Source organism: Notamacropus eugenii, chromosome 6 (genome assembly GCF_028372415.1).
Source record: "Notamacropus eugenii isolate mMacEug1 chromosome 6, mMacEug1.pri_v2, whole genome shotgun sequence".
Taxonomy (NCBI): Eukaryota; Metazoa; Chordata; class Mammalia; order Diprotodontia; family Macropodidae; genus Notamacropus; species Notamacropus eugenii.
Genome location: NC_092877.1, coordinates 211,534,433 through 211,554,840, shown reverse-complemented (window position 1 = coordinate 211,554,840; position 20,408 = coordinate 211,534,433). Strand labels below are relative to the sequence as shown.

Genomic DNA, 20,408 nt, shown 5'->3' with positions numbered 1-20,408 from the left:
AAGTGTATATAATGCTTTTAAGGTTGCAAAATGCTTTACCTATATTTGATTGTCACACAAATCCTGTGCAGTAGGAACTACAGGCATTATTATTCCCAAGTATTCATGACTCTAAATCCAGAATTCTTTCCATTTCATGCTGTTGCTTCCCTAACATTATCCTCTCCAACACTTCTAGTTTTCATCTCACAATGAGAACTGCTGCCGGGCCCCTCTTTTGGGTCTGGTCAGGGTCAGTCTGAGGGGGAACTTGGCCTTTAATGAAGAGGGTTAAACTCCCTGTTCTCATATTCTTTGACCTATTAAATCTCCACCTCAGCCCCCTGTTGATGATTTACTTAAAGTTTAGATATTGGATCACATCAAGGGCCTCTCCCAAAGGAAGTAATGGAAAGGAGTCCAAAATGTAAGACAAACCAGTTATCGGACAGCTGTTTATTTCCTACACGCAAAAGAAGTGCTGAACACAGAATATTCACACGCATGCACTTAGTAGAAGTAAACTCAAACAAGTAGCAGCAATACTTTCTATAGCCCTCTCTTAGAAGGTTGCTGCTTAAGCTTTATCTAAACACAAGACATTCTGCAGCACTTCTGAGCGTTTTACATTTCATCCTGGAGAATCAACTTACATAAAGTCACACCTGACAGGGCCAGGACTAGAATCCAGATCACCTATTTCCCAGGCTTAATCTACTACACAAGCCTGCTCCACCACATCTAGAAAGTGTCTGGTGCTTGAGGCAAACCTGGGTTATCCTGGCTCTAAGTTCAGAATTCTTTCTACTTATGCCCATGATCTCTGTAAAACATCAGTCAGAATCAATACTCTTTTATGAAACAACTATTCTATAAGCTCTGGAGGGTGAAAACACAAAAGTTTCTCTTTGTAATCTACTTTGGTAAATAAGTAAATGAATAAGACATCACCATAGTGTTGTCCAGTCATGTCCAACTCTTCTTGACTCCATTTGAGGTTTTCTTGGAAAAGATACTAGAATGGTTTGACATTTTCTTCTCCAGCTTCTTTTACAGATGAGGAAACTGAGGCTAGCAGGATTAAACAACTTGCTTAGGGTCACATAGCTAGCAAGTGTCTGAGGCCCAATTTGAGCTCACGAGAGTGAGCCTTCCTCACTCCAGACCCAGCACTCTATCCACCATCCCAATAGCTGCCAAGTACCTGTCCTCCTTAGGACCAAATCTTAGTGTGACTTTGGGAAAGTCCCTTACCCTATCAAGATTTCAGTTTCCTCACCTATAAAGAGTAAGAAGAGGTAGACTACATGTTTTCTAAAATCTTTTCCACATTAATGTTATTTTTTTAATGTGTAACTGGGGTGGGGGAATGATTGTTACAAAATCTCTTCCAGTTCAAAACAAAATAAAACCTTTCCTAACAGGAGGAAGAAGTGGTGAATGTATTACTCTGAAATACAGGAAAAGTGGATGAGTATCATATGAGACAGTGTAAGTGAATGGACTTCATAAAATATAAAGTGCTTTACATTTGTAAGGTGCTGTTTTCATCACCATTATCTTTGCAGGTAAGAAAGAAATACTTATTATTGTTCCTTGAGGTTGACCAGCCAGACCAAAGCCTTCGGCCTTGAATAACCTTCTGAAGTAAGTAAGTTTGATTGTATCTTCCCCATAGGACATTTTATTGGCTGAGGCCACAAGAGGATTTAAATAAAAAACTCACATGGTAACAGCAGCAGTCACTTAAGATAAACCATCTCAATATATAAGGAGTCAATAGAAGGTGAAATATCCTCTGAGTAAATGGATGGGAAAAGCCTTAGGAAAAATTGTGTTAGGCCAGTGAAAGGTCTCGTTTAGCAAACATATGCATTTCTTCCTCAGCTAGATAAAGGTCTTGAGCCTTCAGAACTGAATGGGCTGAGGAGGGAAAAATACTTATTCATACATTAAATGTTCAGATCCAGTACCAACAAAGCAGCTTAGAAACAGAATATTTTCATTTTTATGGAACTATATCTCAAGGTTGGCTCTGCTTTCATAGAGGCTTTTTAAAAAAAAAAAATGTCTCTGAAAACATCTATGGCCTCAGCAAGCACTGTGGAAGACCAATTACGTTGTTAGCCTCAGAGGACAGAACATGAAATAATGAATCAGAGAACAAGATCGTTACATTTATTTTTTCTAAACTGCATAACCTACATGGTCGATCAAAAGCTTATTACAAAAAAAAAATTTTTCTAAAGATTAGGTAATTCAGGATAATGATAATGTCATTTGCATTCCCGTGATGGTGTGCTTGCTAAAACCTCTTCATTGGGAGCTGGGATGGCGTAGGTTCTAATGGAAATAACCATGGCTGAGCATTCAATCCAGCCTTTGCAGCTGCCAAAAAAAAAAAAAAGTCACCGGCCTGGTTTCTAAGGTTCAGTCAGGCCAGCAACCTTGTCTCTTAAATGGGTCAAAGTATATATTGAACACCTGGTCTTGCCTCACTGAAGAAATTGTGTTTGATCAAATAATTAGGGGGTTGAAAGATAAAAATTGTAGGACTTTTAATCAAGATAAAAGAAGTGTTGAGAAGGCCAAAAGAAGCAGTAAATTGAATCTGGTAGCAATATGCAGCACAGTGTGTCAATATGAAGTCAAGTGAGCACCTTTATTAGAACTGATGGCCTCTAATCCATTAAGAGAGAGTTCTAATGGAAGGACTCATTTTTGAGAAGAGTCATAGAAATCAATTGTTTACATATAATTTGCCTTTCTTCCATTAACAATCTTCCACCCATGCCTTTTAGTGGCATGGAGGCCACCCTGTGTTCTTGAAGGCTGTACTCGTATAGGATGAACCCTGTCAGGTGCTACCAAGCTAGAAAGGCTTAGAATATGGGGCCAGTGATAGATACGATATCTGTCTTCTGAGAACCAGCCTAGTTAAGTTTGGAGAACTCCTACCTAAGAAGCTTAGCCAACAGGTAACACTGGTTTTGTCACAGAATCTAATGAAGATACCTACTTAGACATAAGAAGTGATGTGAAGCAGTGAAATCCAATCTGGCTTCACAAGTTTATGAATTAAACCCTACTGTTACTTTTATACACTGAATAATCATCCTTTAAATAAATAAAATGAAAATGATATAACATGATTTCAAATAATGTCAGGTTTGGTTTCTGTATCTCTGCTATGGTACTTTCTCAGAGAATGCTGTTAATAAGGAGAGTGAGAAGGGAAGAAACATTTATCAAGTACCTACTTTTATTTTTTTAAGCCTCTATAATGAGCCAGCTAGATGGCTCAGTAGTCCAACCAGTGGATTTGGTGCTATGAAGACCTGAGTTCAAATGTGACCTCAGACATCTTAGTCCATCATGGTCCTGGGCAAGTCACTTAACTTCTGTTTGCCTTAATCTACTGGAGAAGGAGATGGCAAACTACTCTAGAAACTTTCCCAAGAAAACCTCATCGATAGTATGGTCCATGGGGTCACAAAAGTCGATGGACGTGAACTGAACAACAACTATGAGCCAATCACTACTAATTGCTTTACAGATAATATCTCATTTGATACATATAGCAACCTTGTGAGGTAAGTGCTATTATTATTCCCATTTTACAGTTGAGGAAACTGAGGCAGTTACTGGGTAAGTGACTTGTGTTTTAATCCAACTTTAGGGAAGCAAAATAATGTAGTAGAAGGAGAACTGGATTTTGGAGTTAAAAAACCTGGGTTCAAAACCTAGCTTTGCCATCTGATGACCTGTGTGACCTTGGGCAAGTCACCTAACCACTTCTAGGCCTCAGTTTCCTCATCTGTGAAATGAGAGGATTGAACTAAATGATATCTAAGATGCCCGTCAGCTCTAAATCTATGAGTCTGTGAGTTTATGTCCAAGACAAAATTCATTATCTTCCCAAAATCCACCCCCCTTTCCTAACTTTACTGTTTTTATTGAAGGTACCATTACCCTTCTGGTTACCCATGTCTACAATCTCCAAGTCATCAAATCTTCACTCTCTCTCACCTCCCAAATGTAATCACTTGAAAAGTCTTATCACTACTACCAACACAATATTTCTTATATCCACATCCTTCCCTTCACTCACCTAGCCACCACCTTAGCTCAGACTACTTGGCTCAACTTCTGGTCTGGACTATTATAATAGCCTCCTAATTAGTGTCTCTGACTCAGGTCTCTGAATCCACACAGCTTCTAAATAGATACAAGATGGTAAAAGGAGGTTATCCCCCAGAAATTCAAGGATGCCTCCACTGTCCATCTCTATAAAGGTAAAGGGAATAGATTGTCCTGTGACAATCACAGGGAGGTCTCTCTCCAAGTCATTGCTGGCAAGATTCTTTCTAGAGTCTTCCTTAATAGACTGATCTTTCACCTGGAAGGTGATCATCCACCTGAGAGCCAGTGTGGCTTCAGAAAGGGACGAGGAACAGTTGATAATGGTATTTGCTGCCCGACAACTCTAGGAGAAATGCCAGGAGCAGAACAGAGGTCTATACACAACATTTGTAGATCTGACCCAGGCCTTTGACACTCTTAGTCATGAGGGCTTATGGAAAATTATGCCAAAATTTGGTTGCCTGGAGAAGTTCATCAGTATTCTATGTCAATTTCATGATAACATGTTTGCCCAGGTTCTGGATAATGGACAATGTTCTTGACTTTCCAGTCACCAATGGAGTGAAACAGGGCTGTGTGCTCGCTCCCATGATTTTTAGCATGATGTTTTCAGCCATGTTGACAAATGCTTTCAATGAGGATGAACACGGCATCAAGGTCAACTACCGTACTGATGGTAAGTTCTTCAATTTGAAAAGGCGACAAGCCAAGACCAAAGTGGAGGGAGTGTTGGTGCATGATTTTCTCTTTGCAGATGATTGTGCATTCAGTGCAGCCTCTGAAGCTGAGATGCAACAAAATATGGATCAATTCTCTGCTGCCTGTGCTAACTTTGGCCTAATAGTTAATACCAAGGAAACACAGATGGTCCATTGGCCACCACTACACCACCCATAGGTGGAACCATGAGTTACAACAAATGGAGAAGTTTTGAATGCTATGAATAAGTTCACTTGCCTTGGTAGGTGTTTTTTAATCCAACTTTAATCCAACTGACCTTTCCAGAGATGTACACATTGACAATGAGGTTGATGCATGTATTACCAGAGCTAGCTCAGTGTTTGGGAGACTCTGAAGAAAAGTTGGGGAGAGAAGAGGTATTAGACTGACTACCAAACTGAAGGTCTACAGAGCTGTTGTGCTGACCTCATTGTTGTATGCCTGTGAAACATGAACAGTCTACCAGCGCCATGCCAGGAAACTGAATTGCTTTCATTTGAACTATCTTAGGAAGATTCTGAGAATCACCTGGCAGGATAAGGTACCAGACGCTGACGTCCTTGCTCAAACTGAACTGATAAGCATGTTGTTGAATGCAAAACATATGCTTTCCAAAAAGACTATTTTATGGAGGACTCGCATGGGGTGGTGATCATGTGGTGGTCAGAAGAAGTGATACAAAGACATTCTCGCAGTCTCTCTCAAGAGCTTTGGATTTGATTGTGCGACATGGGAGACACTGGCACAGGACTGCTCAGCATGGCATGCCCACCTCAGAAAGGGTGCTGTGCTCTTTCAGCAGAATTGAGACAGCAGAAAGGAAACGTAGGATGCTCAAATTTGGAGTATCCACCCCAAATGTTCACACGGACTATCTGTGCCCAATCTGTAGAGCATTCCGAGCCCACACTGGTCTGATCAGCCACAGTCGGACACACTGAAACTTCACTTTATCATGGTGATGCCATTTTGGTCCTCTTTCAGAAGGAAGGACAACAACTCACTCAAACAGATCCATGGGTTAGTACTCTGCTCAAGAAAATTCAATAGTTCCCTTTTGCCTCTGGAATAAAATACAAACTATTCTGTTTGGAAATTATCACTATTCACAATTTGACTCCAACCTATCTTTCCTAACTGAGTGCTCATTACTCCTCTCACCTAAAGTAAGTTGAAGTCAAGTTGGATTCTCTCCTGTAAGGGTGGGCTTCATTGGGTAAATCAATCAAGTCACTCCACCCCTTTGAAGTGACTGGGGGAAAAAAGCTGCTACCTCAACCAAAGAGAATATATTTAATCAACCAATCAACCTAAGACTTTAGATTAACAGCAAACAAAGAACCTTAGATAAACTGGATTTAGAAAGTGTTTGGATGGACTGAAAGAACTTTGCCATGTCTTGTAGGTTTGTCTATAAAACAGAAAACAAATCAAAATCCAATTTATTCCCTTATCTCTGAGACAAGAAAATGGAGTGAGTGTGAATCAAGAGTGATTGTTCTAACAGAGCCTCTGAGAATTAAGTGCTTAGGGATGGAAAGGAAAACACCTTTATTTTGAGTTTATTTTCCCCTTCCCCCTTTTTTCTCCCCCTTTCCTTCATCACTGATTCCTGGGACAATAGTGGCCACTAGCAACGTCTACATGGGGAGCCGCACTTTGGGAAGGCAGACCCATGGCTCCATGAGGAGTCCAGAAAAGCTAAGCTTCTGTGGAGAACTTCATGAGCACCTCACCAAGGGGAGAAAAGAACTTCCAGGAACTAGCGGACCCTGCTGCCATATTTGATCCCTCTTTCCCCTGGCTGCTGAATTACTAGTGTATGTCACAGATCTGAGGGGTTGGTGGAGGGGAGGATGTTTGTTCAGACTATTCTTATCATATCAACTTAGGAAATACCTCTTTCTAAAAGCTAATTGACTGGCTGACTAATTGATAATCAACAAATAATTATGGTGGGAAGCACACTGTTGGGGATTAGTAAGCTATAGCTCTAGAAAAAACCCTTCAGAGTTACCCCTAGAGCCTTGAGAGGACCCTCTTCTGGGGACCCAGTCTTCCAAGCTGGGATAGTAGCTCCAGAACCTTGCTACATTGCCCCTTATATTACATACTCTGTTCTATGCCTTTCCATAGGAAGGTCTCCTGGGATAGAATCCTCTTCTGCCTCAGTTCAGCTTCCTGGAATCCCTGTTTTCTTTTGATGCATAGCTCAAGTTCCATTTCCTATACCAAGGCCTTTCCTGGCTCCCTTAGCTGTTGATTACTTTCTCTCATTTCAATATTTCTTCCCATTTACTTGTCTATGTACAGAGGTGTTTCCACTGCATGCTAATTCAGGCCATGGATTACTGCATTTTTGTTTCTTTATCCTTAGCACCTATCACAGCACCTGACACATAGTAGGGACTGAATAAAGGGTTAATTGAATTGAATCCCCATCTGGTAAAGATCTAGTGAGCTGATATGGAGGGAAAACTCAGTTCCATACAGAATACTTTACGATGGCCCTAAATACACACACACACACACACACACATACACATACACACACACGCACATGCACAACTTTAAAAGAACTCAACTCAATCTACATTTTATAAAAGTACCAACTAGGGGGAAGGCATTGGAAATATAAAGGGGGTGAAATCCCTGCCTTCAAATAATAGCTGACTTTTCTATAGTGCTGGGATTTGTGCTTTCTTCACAACCAGTCTCTGAAATAGATAATACAAGTCTCATTTTCAGAAGAGGTCCATGATCACACAGCTATGAGGAGTTCTAGGTGGGATGTAGCCCCAGACCTCTTGACTCTAGATGTAGAATTCTGTTCATTATACCACAGTGCCTTTTATTCTATGGCTACTCAGAATGTATGTCCTTTGCCATGGTGTTAAGGAAAAAAATATTCAATTTAGAGCAGGAAGACTTAGACTCTACTTTCATCGTTTATTAGCTGTGTGATTTTGGGCAAATTATATCTATCTCTTTTTTTGTTGCTGTTATTCAGTAGTCTCTGGCTCCTTTGTGACTCCATTTGGGATTTTCTTGGCGAACAGAATGAAGTGGTTTGCCACTTCCTTCTCCGGCTCACTTTACAGATGAGGAAACTGAGGCAAACAGGGTTGAGTCACACAGTTAGTGTCTGAGGCCTGATTTGAACTCAGGAAGATGAATTTTCCTGACTTCAGAACTCTATGCATTATGGCACCATTTAGCTGCCCATATTGGCAGCCATCTAAGTTCTCCATTGGCCAGAATACAACTCAGAAGTCAAGATTTTTGTCCTATATGTCCCTTGTCTTTTACAGCCAAACTCCTAGGATACATTGACACTCATTACTTCCATTTATCACTTTATACTCACTTTTCCCCTTGCTGTCCATCTTCCAAAATCACTAAACAGAAACTATTCTTTCCAAATTTTCCCATTAATTATTAATTGCTGAATCTGTTGCCTTTTTATAATATTGTCAAGGTCCAACCATGAGCAATTAATATCCCTGATTATCTAAGTTTGTCTTCATTTTTATAAGTAGTGTTTTGCAGTTTTTATATAATTCCCAAGTGTGGCTTGGTAGCTAAACTCTCAGATATTTTATGCGTAGTTATTTTGAAAGAAATTTCTTTTTTTCTATTTCTTCTTGTTGATGGATATTGGTAATATACAGAATAGCTGATGATTTTCATGAGTTTATTTTAAATCCTACTACTTTATTGAAATCGTTATTTCAACTAGGAGTATGTTTCAAACATTTTCTACTGATGGAAAAGGTAATCAAAAAAGGTTTGGAGACTACTTGCTCCAAGTAATAATTTTTTAAAAAAATATTGCATATGAAAAGAACTCTTAGATTTCCTATGTACCTAGAAAGAGTAAGGGTAGGTCCCATGTGTAGAAAGGGGCCCAAGTATTTGGAGCTTGTCATTTTGTGGTTCAAAGAGAGGGAGAATAGACTTCTCTAGCCTGTTCTCCCTGTGTTCTTCTCCAAGGAATACTTTCATTGCTTCCAGGAGAGAAAACATTAAGTTCTGGCCAGAGGTGACTCTATCCTTCTCAGAAAGAAAGGGTACTGGACTAGAAGTATATCCCTCCTTTCCCTTAAATATTGTTTGTCTGAGGAGATATGATCAGATTCCATCTAACTTCTGATCACTTTGTCATTTCTAGGGGGAGAGGGAATCCAAAGCTCTATATCCAAGACTTGACCCTACCAATTCCAAAATGAACACATAACAAATAGAAAAAAAAAAAGATCCAAATCATAACGAAGCAGAAATCAGAGTAGGTCTGCATAGGACAGTACAGAATGAGGGAGCTCTCCCATTGGGAGTGAGATAATTTAGCTCAACAAAGAGAGTGTGTCCTGAATCTCACTCCAGGGGAAATTCCCCCAAGTCTATATTGTAGCAAGCTAAGAATAGGGACGTTATGGAGCCTGTCAGTTCTTCTCATGTCTTATCAGTCTTTTCCTTTTAGTAACCTGAGATGGCATTGACCTTTTCCATCTTCTCCCTTGAAGCTGGAAGCCAGGAGAGCGTAACGTGATTTAGCGTTTGAAGAAACTTGAAGTTTGGCCAGTCCCAAAGGAGTCTCCTTTTTGAAGAGTCCTGAAGAAGACTGGCACTCCAGGAGTCCTGAAGGGAGACTGACAAAAGCTAAAGCTCTCTTCTTCCCAATTCCACCCAGTCCTTCTCAAGAGTGGAGTATCCATGTCCACCAATAAGGAGACAGTCCCCTGTGTACAGGCTTTAAGGACCCGAGTGACACTTACAAAGGTGATACAATAGCTCATGTTCATGTAGTGCTCTGTCATCATTTCATGAAACAAGTCGTAGCGATGCTGTCATCCTCATTTTACAGAGATAGCACCTGGGGCACCCCCGGACAAGCTATCTTAGATCTCACTCTCTGTGGCTCAGCATTAACACAAAATAGTTAACTCACATGTCCACACTAACTTGTTTAGTTCTGCTGGCCAGCTGGAAGACTTGGTAGTTCAGAACAAAAGGGATATGATCAGATGGTACAACAAATAAAGGGGCAAAAAGCTCCTCCTTCCCCCCACCCCCACCCCATAGACACAGATCCTAGCAGAAGTTATTACCCAAACAGTAGGGAAGGGTATTTTGAAAACTTTAAAGGGTTATACAAATGTGAAACTTATTAACTTCAAATACAGGTTTTCCCAAAAGTCTTTGAGCAGCTTTCAGCTTATTGAAGCTTAAGCTTAAAACCCACTCTAACACTTCGGGGACACCCTTTAATAACAAAACCAATTAAATTCATATGTAAGATACAATTACAGTTTAAAAAGAGAGACAGAGAGATCTTCATATACAAATATTCTTTGTTAACTTCTGTGTCCCTTAAACTAAGATAAAAATTAGACATTTTTAAAAACCACCTATCTCACTCCAGTTTTATCAAGTGGAATAAAGGCCGTATTTGTTGAAGAAAAAATATTAATGCTTTGCTCTGTGTTGTAGGCATAAGCCTGCCAGAAGGGATTTTTATTAATTTGACAATATTCTAAATTCAAGCATTTTTAGCTTAGAGAGAAATGTCCATGCCCTCTTGACCTTGGATATGTCCCACAAAAGACATCTAAAGTTAAGTTTATAAGGTTCTTGAACAGGAAAAAGTTCACTGTCTGTTAAAACATTTATTTGCCTTAGAATAAGTTAGAAGTTAATATTTTGCTTCATCCATCCAGAATAATATTCATTTAATCTTGGATAATATTTTCCTAAACCCACTCAATCCCTCCAGTACCTTTTCCCCTCTGGCTATGTCCCTCTGCTGCTCTCAGGTGATCTAATCAAGGGAGTTCCAGACTACCTAGGGGAAGAAGGAAACATTGATCTTAACTAGACATGAGGTCTTGTTCTAAGTCTTGTTACTCTTAAATCATTTCCCAGAGCCTTAGCGTTCTTAACCTTTTTCACACTTTCATAAAAAAAAAAAAGTTAGCCCTAAGAGAAAGGTAGGAAAGAATTTTAGAGGATAACATGGTTTCCCGAGAAATTTGATTTAAATACTAATTAAGTATCCTACCTCCAGTTAAGACAGGGAGAACTTTAGCCTAGAGAAATGTTTACTTCTTAATATTTTAGTTGAATTAAAAAAGAAAATTTTAATAGGCTTCCACAGGTTCATAATAGTGTTTTTACATATCCTAGGAACTTAATAAATCTTTGTTGAATAGAAATGAATTGTTGGCTTTATTGAAAAGATGTCTCATACCAAGAAATCTAAAGTCATACAAAAGCTTTGAAAGATTTTAATTGGTTTAAACGTCTTTGACTTTATCTCGAAAAAATTAGTTTGTTGTTCATTCGTCTTTGTGGACCCCATTTGGGGTTTTCTTGGCAAAGATATTGAATGGTCTGCCACTTCCTTCTTCAGCTCATTTGACAAATGAGGAAGCAAATAGAATTAAATGACTTGCCCAGGCTCACACAGCTACCAAGTGTCTGAGGCCAGATTTGAACTCATGAAAATGTGTCTTTCTGACTGCATCACTTCACTTCCCAAAAAAGTATCAACCATTTGTTGTGACAGGCCAGAGGTATAAAGGTCCTCTATTTTGAGGCATGAATCCTGTATAAAAAAGATTTAGAGTTGATAAACCCAGGGAGAAACAAAAGTGCCCCTGCAGGAAACAGGGTAGTAATGATTTGGCCAGCTCTGTTTCCCATAAGCTATTAAAACAATAATAATAGTAACTACCTATTAGTTAGGGGTTGCACCGCCTCCTCCAAACCACCTGGTTTTTCATCATCTTGCTGGGTGACGAGGCAGGGAGGGCTTGTGAGATGGCTACAACCTTGCTTCCTTTCTTGCTTGGAGTTTTCAGATTCTGATCGTATCTCCTGTAATATAAATTTTCTCTTTTGTTATAAACTTAAACAGTGACAAAATATGAATATTTCAATTTACAAAGAAGATTAGGAAAAAAGGATTGTTAAGCAACTGTGAACTTAAAGTCTTTTAAAAGTATATATTAAATTTTAACTCTCCTGCTGGCATGTCCCCTTTTCTGCATTCCTTCTCCTTTTTCCTGTGTACCTTTTCAATTCCTCATTGACCCTCTTTTCTTTCTTTCTTATTTGTTTTTTGAGTTAATATTACTACCCCTGTCAAATCAAGCATTTATTAAGTTCTTTCTACAGAGCAGCATTGTGCTGAGCTCTTGGTGTACAGAGTCTTCAAGGAACTTACACTGGAGATAACATGTCAGTAACTAAAAAGATACAAGATAGAGTGGTTGGAAGGGGGCGATTTGAGCTAAATCTTTAAGAGAGCCAGGGAAATTTTAAAAAGGCAAATGTGAGGAGGCAGAGCATTACAGGGGGTGGCACAGAGATGGGAGATTTAATGTCATATTTAAGTGGGCTCGCAGAGTACAAAGTAGAGAAACATGTAGTAGAACTGGAAAGATTAGGAAGCATTGAGGTTATGCAGAGTTTCAAATAACAAACACAGGAGTTTACATTTGATTCTTGAGATAATAGAGAGCCACTGGTGTTCGTTGAAAAAGGGAGAAGAAATACTTTTGTGCTATAAGAAATGATGAACAGGAGGGCATCAGAGAGGCCTGGACAGACTTCTATGAACTGATGCTGAGTGAAGTGAGCAGAACCAGGAGAACACTGCACACAGTAACAGCCAGTGTGTGAGGACTGTTTCTGATAGACTTAGCCCTTCTCAGCACTGCAAGGACCTACAACATTTCCAAAGGACTCCTGATGCAAAATGGCATCCACATGTAGAGAAAGAACTATAAAGTCTGAATGCAAAGCAAAGACTTTTTTCTTTTTGGTTTGTTTTTTCTTTTTCATGGTTTCTCCCATTTGCTATAATTCTTCTGTGCAACATGACTAATGTGAAAATATGTGTAATAGGAATGTACATGCAGAGCCTATATCAGATTGCATGCCATGTTGGGGAGGGAGGGGGGAAAATTTTAAACTTATGGAAGTGGATGTTGAAAACTAAAAATAAATAAGTTAATAAAAAAAAGAAAAGGGGAGAAATATGGTCATTTTTTGCATTCTCCAAGTTATCATGGAAGCTGAGTGGAAGATGTATTGCAACGGGTAGAGGGTTGAGGCAAGGAGACTAGTTAGAAGGCCTTTATAACAAGGACCTGAACTAGGGCAGGGGTTGGGTGAGTGCATAGAAGGGAATGATTTAAAGAGAGGTTGCCAAGGTAGAAATGACACGATTTGGCAATAGGTTGGATACGTGAGATGAATGAGAATGAGTAGTGGAGAAAGATACAGAAGTTGTTGTAGGTTGCTAGGAGGGTGACAGTACCTTCAATAGTAATTAAGGAAGTTGGGAAAAGAGGAGAGTTTTGGGGGAAAAAATAATGAGCATTTATATTGGACATATTGGGAAACACCCATGACACAGAAAAAGAACCAGCAAAGGAGACTGGGAAGGATCAATTGGATTGATAGATGGAGAAGTAGGAGAGAGAACTGTCACAAAAATCTACTGCAGAGAGAATTGTTTGTGAGAACAAACCCAAAAATCCAACATAGGTTTAGAAAGAAATTTATTAGGTGTTTTGGTAGAGAGCGAGCCAGAAAGGAGATGTGGCTCCATATAAAGATTTAGACAAAAATCCGCTGCCAGGGAATGAATCCGTATTAGTGACTACTTGCCCCCTAGTGGCTGATTTGGAAATGTATTAAAATTGGTCTCAGCTCTGGAGTAGAGGCACAAATTCTAGAAGAGGCTCTTCGTTGCCCTGGGAAGGCAGAAACTGAGTTTTTAGGTGAAGAGGAATTGCTGAAAGCCTACCTTCCTAATGGCAAAAATTCTCTTTGAGCAACAACTGCTATTTTTTCAGGAGCAGCCCATAAACCACATGCTGCTGTTTCTATGATACAACTGACTGTTACTTTGAGTTGTTTTTCCAGAAGTGGAAATCAGTTTACATCAATACTCACCTTTTTTCACCCTATCCCCTTGCTACGAGGGTTTTATAGACCAAGAGAATTCTACAACTTCAAGGGACTATAAAGGTCTCCAAAGGTCAACATTTACAAGACTTAAAGGGTGGTCAGCTGGGACAAGGGTAAATCTGTGGCCATGATGTGGCTTGAGGTGGTCTAAAAGATGCTCCTATTCCCATCTCTCCTTACCCCTTCCTTGTGTTCTACCATGGTGCCTAAAAAGTTCAATATGAGAGAGAATCCTTTAGATTAAATGGTTGAGTCTACAGAAGATTCCCTACATGGATGTGTTACTTGAAGGGGCAGCACAGTAAGCCATTATTACTTATTTAACATTAGCATGAATGAGTTTACTGGAGTAGATGCACAGTCACCTTGGGAAACAGAGCAGAAAGCTGAGGGAATAGGATTCAGGATCGTTAAATACTGATGGTATGATGGTCTAGAAGATAAGACTAAGTCTCCGAAGACAGGCCATGGTGAGACACCAAAGAGGACCCATAGTCAGCAGGATGGCACTCCATCCCTTTGAGAAGGAGACAAAGAAATAAGTAAAGGAAGAATTTGGGGTGAGAGTTTTAAAAGAAGAGACAAGACGTTGAGTTTTTGCCTCCTTCGTTTTGTTGAAGTTTTTCTCTTTTATAGTTAGCATGATACTTCTGAAGAACATCCAACCCCAAAGAAAGAACTGAAGGCTATAAATGATCATACTGAAACACTAATAAATAGTAAGAGAAATGCACATCAAAACAGTTGTTTCCCCATACTCCATGCCAATGAACAAATATGAAATAAAAGATGCAACAGTCAATGCTTGAGGGGCTATTGGAAGATATGCATGTTGATGCTGCCTGGATGGGGACCCAGCCAGCTGGGCAACTCAACTCATCCTCTCCCTCTCACTTTCCTTCTCCTCTCCAAAGGAAGGTAATTTTGGTGGTGAGAAGCTGCCCAGTGAACTTGGGGATTACTGGCTAGTTTCCTTTTTCTTCCTTCCTTCCTTCCTTCCTTCCTTCCTTCCTTCCTTCCTTCCTCCCTCCCTCCCTCCCTCCCTTCCTCCCTTCCTTCCTTCCTTCCTTCATTCCTTCTTTCTCTTTCTTTCTTTCTTTCTTTCTTTCTTTCTTTCTTTCTTTCTTTCTTTCTTTCTTTCTTTCCTTCTTTCCTTCCTTCCTTCCTTCCTTCCTTCCTTCCTTCCTTCCTTCCTTCCTTCCTTCCTTCCCTCCCTCCCTCCCTCCCTCCCTCCCAGTTCACTCTGAAGTTCACACATTGGACCACAACAGGTCCCTGCCCAACCTCCACTTAATAGCTGGTTCGGTTTTTTGGGGTCCTTCCTGCTTAGAGTCCATATCAATGGTAACTATTTCTCTTTGGAACAGCAACCCTGACTGTCTTTCCCTCCCAGTTTGATTATTTTTTTTCTAATTAAAGGGGCTATCCCTTGACTACTTCTTAAAGAGGTCTCTTCACTGAATGGGCATGACCTCACTCTAAGGGAGTACCTGAGAATACCTTAGCCTAAAAGGACCAGGGTCTCCCATTGTATCCTGGGCCATCTCCAGTCATCTTGATGAATATCTGGTCACTGCATCCAGATGACTCTGGAGGAGAAAGTGAAGCTGGTGACCTTACACAGTCCTCCCTCCCTCAAATTAAAGTCAACTGCAAGTCATGTCATCATTTCGCTGATATCACGATCCTCGACAAACACAATTAGGAGAGCTGTGAAACCATGCAGAAATTCTGGATTTCAATTGGGATTTATGCAAGAAACGTGACTATATGCCTATACACTCTCCATACACCTTTGGACTAGTAATCTAGCTACTTGGTATGGGCTGTTAGAAAATCAAAGATGGCAACAAAGGCCTGGCATATAGAAAATATTCATAGCAAGACTTTGTGATAGGAAAGCGCCTGAAGCCAGATAGGTGCCCATCACCTGAGAAATGGTGGAAATAATGATAGCGTATGAAACTAATGGAACACAATTGTGCAGGAAGAACTTAATATAGGGAGTTCCGAGAAACAAAGTAAGGCTTGTCTGAACTGACACAAATATAAATAAACAATTAATCAACAAGCACTTCAGCGCCTTCTGTAAGAACTAGGCTCTGGGATAGCAAAGACAGAAATGAAATGCTCTCTGTCCTCAAGAAGTCTTTATATACATACATACATACATACATACATACACACACACACATATACACACATATGTGTGTGTGTATATATGTGTGTATGTGTAACCATACGTAACAATATTCAGTATAATACAATACAGCGATACAATGATCCAAGACAATCCCAAAGGACTAATGGTGAAGCATATGATCTTCTTCCAGAGGCAGAATCAATATTGTTTGAATACAGACTGAAACATGCTATTTTTCACTTTCTTTGTTTTTCTCTTTTATTTTAGTGTACTTGTACAAAATCACGAACATTGAAATATTTTACATAATGTACATGTATAACCTATATCTGATTGCTTACTATCTTGCGGAGAGGGGGGATGGGAGGGATAGAATTTGAAAAGCAAAACTTTAAATAAAATTGTTTAAAAATACAGGTAAAAATGGAAGCAATCTGTACATACATGAGTGTAAATACGACGTGTTCAAAATAAATACAAAGTAACTTGAGAATCAGGCACTAGCAATCGAGGGGAATCGGGGAAAGATCGTTCAAGGGGATTCTTGCTCTAAAATAGACAGAATTCTAAGAAGCAGAGGTTGAGGAGGGAATGAATTGAAGGAAGAGGAGACATTCTGTGCAAAGATAAGGAGAGAGGAGATGGAATGTCATGTGGGAAGAAAGATGAAGACAGTTTGAGCAGTGATGCACAGTACTGGCAAAGTTTCCAACTCGTATGTTGGGAGGAACCTCAGAGGCCATCTCATCCAACCCAGACCCAAACGAGAATCCCCTCTAAAACACCCCCAGGAAGGGGTCGTGCAGTCTTGGAGCCTCTGAGCTATAGATGGTGGTAGTAGAAGAGCCAAAGGTAGCCCATTCTCATTTGGGTTAGCTCTAATTATTAGGAAATCATTATCTTTATATTGAGTCAAAATTTCCCTTTCTGCAGCTTCTAACCTTTGCTTTCAGTTGTACGCTTCAGGAGTGGGGAACCTGTGACCTAGAGGCCATGTGTGACCTTCTAGGTCCTCAAGTGCAGCCTTTTGACAGAGGCTTTTACTAAGGGCATTTGTTCTGTGAAGTCTGGATTCAGTCAAAGGGTCACCCTTGTTTTTCTCATGGTTTCTCCCATTCATTTTAATTCTTCCATGGAACATGACTCATGTGAGAATGTATTTAATACGAATGCATGTGTAGAACCTATATAAGATTGCATGCCATCTCAGGGAGGGAGGGGGAAGAGGGGGAGAAAATCTAAGACTGATGGAAGGGATTGTAGAAAACTGAAAACAAATTAAAATAATTTTTTTTAAAAAGGGTCACCCTTGAGGACCTAGAGGGCCACATATGACAGCCTCAAGGTTACAGGTTCCCCAGCCTCTGCTTGGGTGTCAAGCAAAATAAAGTCTAACCCGTGCTCCACAGAAAGCCCTTCATCCTCAAGGTTCAAGCAGTGTTCCTCTGGTACTCCTTCCTCCAGTGTATATTCTATTTGCACATCCAAATTATGTGAAATAAATTCTCCCTTTTATTTCTAGTTTGCTCTTTTCCCTCTCACTTTCTTTTCTTCTTTTAAAGTCAAAAAAGCGTAACAGAACTACTCCTTTGTCTTATTTGACTTCCCTGGTGACCCCTGATGAGGCATCTAGGTGGCAAAGTAGGTAGAGTACTGGACCTGGAGTCAGAAAGACTCATCTACCTGAGCTCAAATCTGGCCTCAGACACTGTCTATGTGACCCTGGGCAAGTTTGCCTCAGTTTCTTCATCTATAAAATGAGTTGAAGAGGGAAATGCAAACCACTCCAATACATGCCAAGAAAACCTAAAATGGGGTCACAAAGAATCAAACATGACTGAAAGTCATCAGTACTTATCTTTTTTCATGCTCTCATTCTCAGGGTTTAATAAGAAACACATAAACAAATAATAATAGCTAGCATTACTATAGCACCTACTTTGTACCAGGCATTGTGCTTTACAAATATCTCGTTTTTATCCTCAAAACAACTTTGAGAGGTAGATTTTGTTTTTAGCATCCCCATTTTACAGTGGAGGAAACTGAGGCAAAGATTCAATAAATTGCCTAGGGTTACATAGCCAGTTAAGTGAGGCTGAATTTTAATTGTCTCAGCTCCCAGCCAAATAATCTACTGAGCCATGGTAGCTTCCATTTCCATATGAATGGGGCAATTCCCCAAACATACATTCCTGAGTCTTGTAAGAAGGAAATTGGATGGGGGAGGGATTTTCTCTCTCTCTTCAGGAAGGGAGTCAGTGCTGTCCCAAGATCACGAGTTCAATAGCTGTCAAGATTTATAGTGCTGTATTATAAGTGCTTGTGGCTTGTCTTCTCAACTTGCGGTTCCTGTTCCCTGTGGCCAATTCAATGTCCCCATCTCCTGCCACACACCCCAGCTCTGCCCCTTGTCTTTGACTCCCAAGTGTCTGAATTAGAGGCAGTGGCCACAAAGCTCAGATACTCTCTTTTGTATCTTTCCCTTTGCCACATAGATATCAATGGAACGATCTCATTTCTGGTATAAAGATCTCAAAATTTGCTCTGTCTAGCCTTCTCTGAATCAATTCAGGAATATGGGATCTTACCTGAGACAAAAAAAGGAAGGCAAGGTTCACTCAGGCTCCGTATTCATAAGCTACAACATATTCATTCATTCTTCAATTGATGGGTACTTATTGTGTTTCCACTTTTTTTGCTATCACAAAGAGTCCCTCTGTGTGTATGTATGTGTGTCCATATAGAATAAGGTAAAGATACATGTACATAGAGGCACTCTTTGTGGTAGCAAAAAACTGGAAATAAATACACATACACACACACATATATATATATATACATATACATACATACCTAAATACATACATGTGTGTGTGTGTGGGGGGGGTGTGAATGGGATGAGGGAAATTCCTTGGAGTACAAGCTGATTAGTGGGCTCCCTGGGTCAAGGAGTATTCTTATGTCATTTCCAATTAGTTTCTAGACTGGTTGGACCAACCCATAGGTCCACTGATAACTGTGTATTAGTGTGCCTGTCTTCCTACAGCCCCCCTAGTGTTTATGGCTTTTATTATCTTTATCAAGCAGTGGTATTCCACAACGTTAATATGACATGATTTTTTCATCCATTCTGTAATTTGGGAAGGGAGGTACATAAATTGTTTCTAGCATGTTGTTATCACAAATAATGCAACCATGGACATTTTTATACATGTGGGTATTTTCTTTCTGTTAATAATATGTTTTAGGATAGTCCCCAAAATGGAATTTCTTTTTCTTAACTTTTCTTAAATAATTTCAAATTGTTTCCCAGAACAATAGTTACAATAATGACAAATTGAAATTCTGCCTTCATTCAAACATTTGTTGTCACCATCCTTTCACCCAGAGTAGTAGCCCTATCCCACCTTTTACCTTCGGGCTCCATCATAGTTTAAAAAAAAAAAAGACCTTTTATAGTGTCCTTAGAATTCATCAGCTTCAGCACATGCTGAACTTTAGCATTCCGGATGTATTCTACTGTTTTGTATTCTTCCTCGGTTAGCTGTTCTTGCTTCCATCATATCTACGTATCTATATATCAGTATACACACACATACACATATACGTTGCATTGGTTTTGGCAGCCAAAGCTGAATTTTTAAATGTCTTCCTAATTGTGATGGCTTCATACTACTGTAAGCTAATATTTCAAGGCATGATCTACACTAAGTGAAATATGTTGTTAATGATAATAGATATAAAGCCATATTTCAAATAATTTTGATGATTTTTCTTTTTTTTGGCTGACCTTGTCAGGTCTGATGAGATGATCATTTTTCACTTTGCAATATGGCTGAAGAAGACCTGATATTTTGCCATTTTATTAACACTTTTTTTATACTCACATTAATAGTATCTTCAATTTGAGATTTCTTTACAGGAATCTTTTTTGAGCCTCTTGTCCATTTTGTGAAGGTTAGCTTAGTTGAAACTAGATAACATAATTAGTAAATCCACTCAATGGGAACATGTAAGTTGCAGTACATTGCAATATACTGAAATATATATATGTGTGTGTTTATGCATGTATACATATTTATACATACAGATATATGTATATGGTGGGTTTTGATTTCCCTATGTATTCACAGGACTTTACTCTCCCCCCATTTTTCTTCATCAGAAATGTTTGTGTTCATAGATTGAGCATTTTATTCTTTGGATCAAACATTTTTAAACATATACACCATCAAAAATTTTTTGCCAGATACTCATGTATGTTTATTTATAAATCATCTACATGAACTAACCTCCTAATGTATTATGTACATTATAAACCATATCCCCAAAATAGAAATTTTAAAAGAGTGAGGTAAAGATGTATAGGAGGAGAATGAAATTATAAAAATATGGTGTTGATGTGGTGACAAGGTATTACTACAGTGATCCTTTCACAATTATG

General features: G+C 39.4%; 1 long non-coding RNA gene across 2 annotated transcripts in view; it reads left to right on the top strand.

Moving 5' to 3' along the window:
- Positions 1–14,827, top strand: part of LOC140512659 (uncharacterized) — a 48,701-nt gene extending 33,874 nt beyond the window's left edge. The window contains exons 3-5 of one of the 2 annotated variants that reach the window (XR_011969871.1): positions 1,404–1,470; positions 1,548–1,626; positions 9,366–14,827. This is a non-coding gene — a long non-coding RNA (uncharacterized lncRNA). Of the gene's footprint in view, positions 1–1,403; positions 1,471–1,547; positions 3,139–9,365 lie in introns of those variants that run through there. The other variant, XR_011969870.1, reaches the window with a different exon arrangement.
- Positions 14,828–20,408: the final 5,581 nt, after the last annotated feature.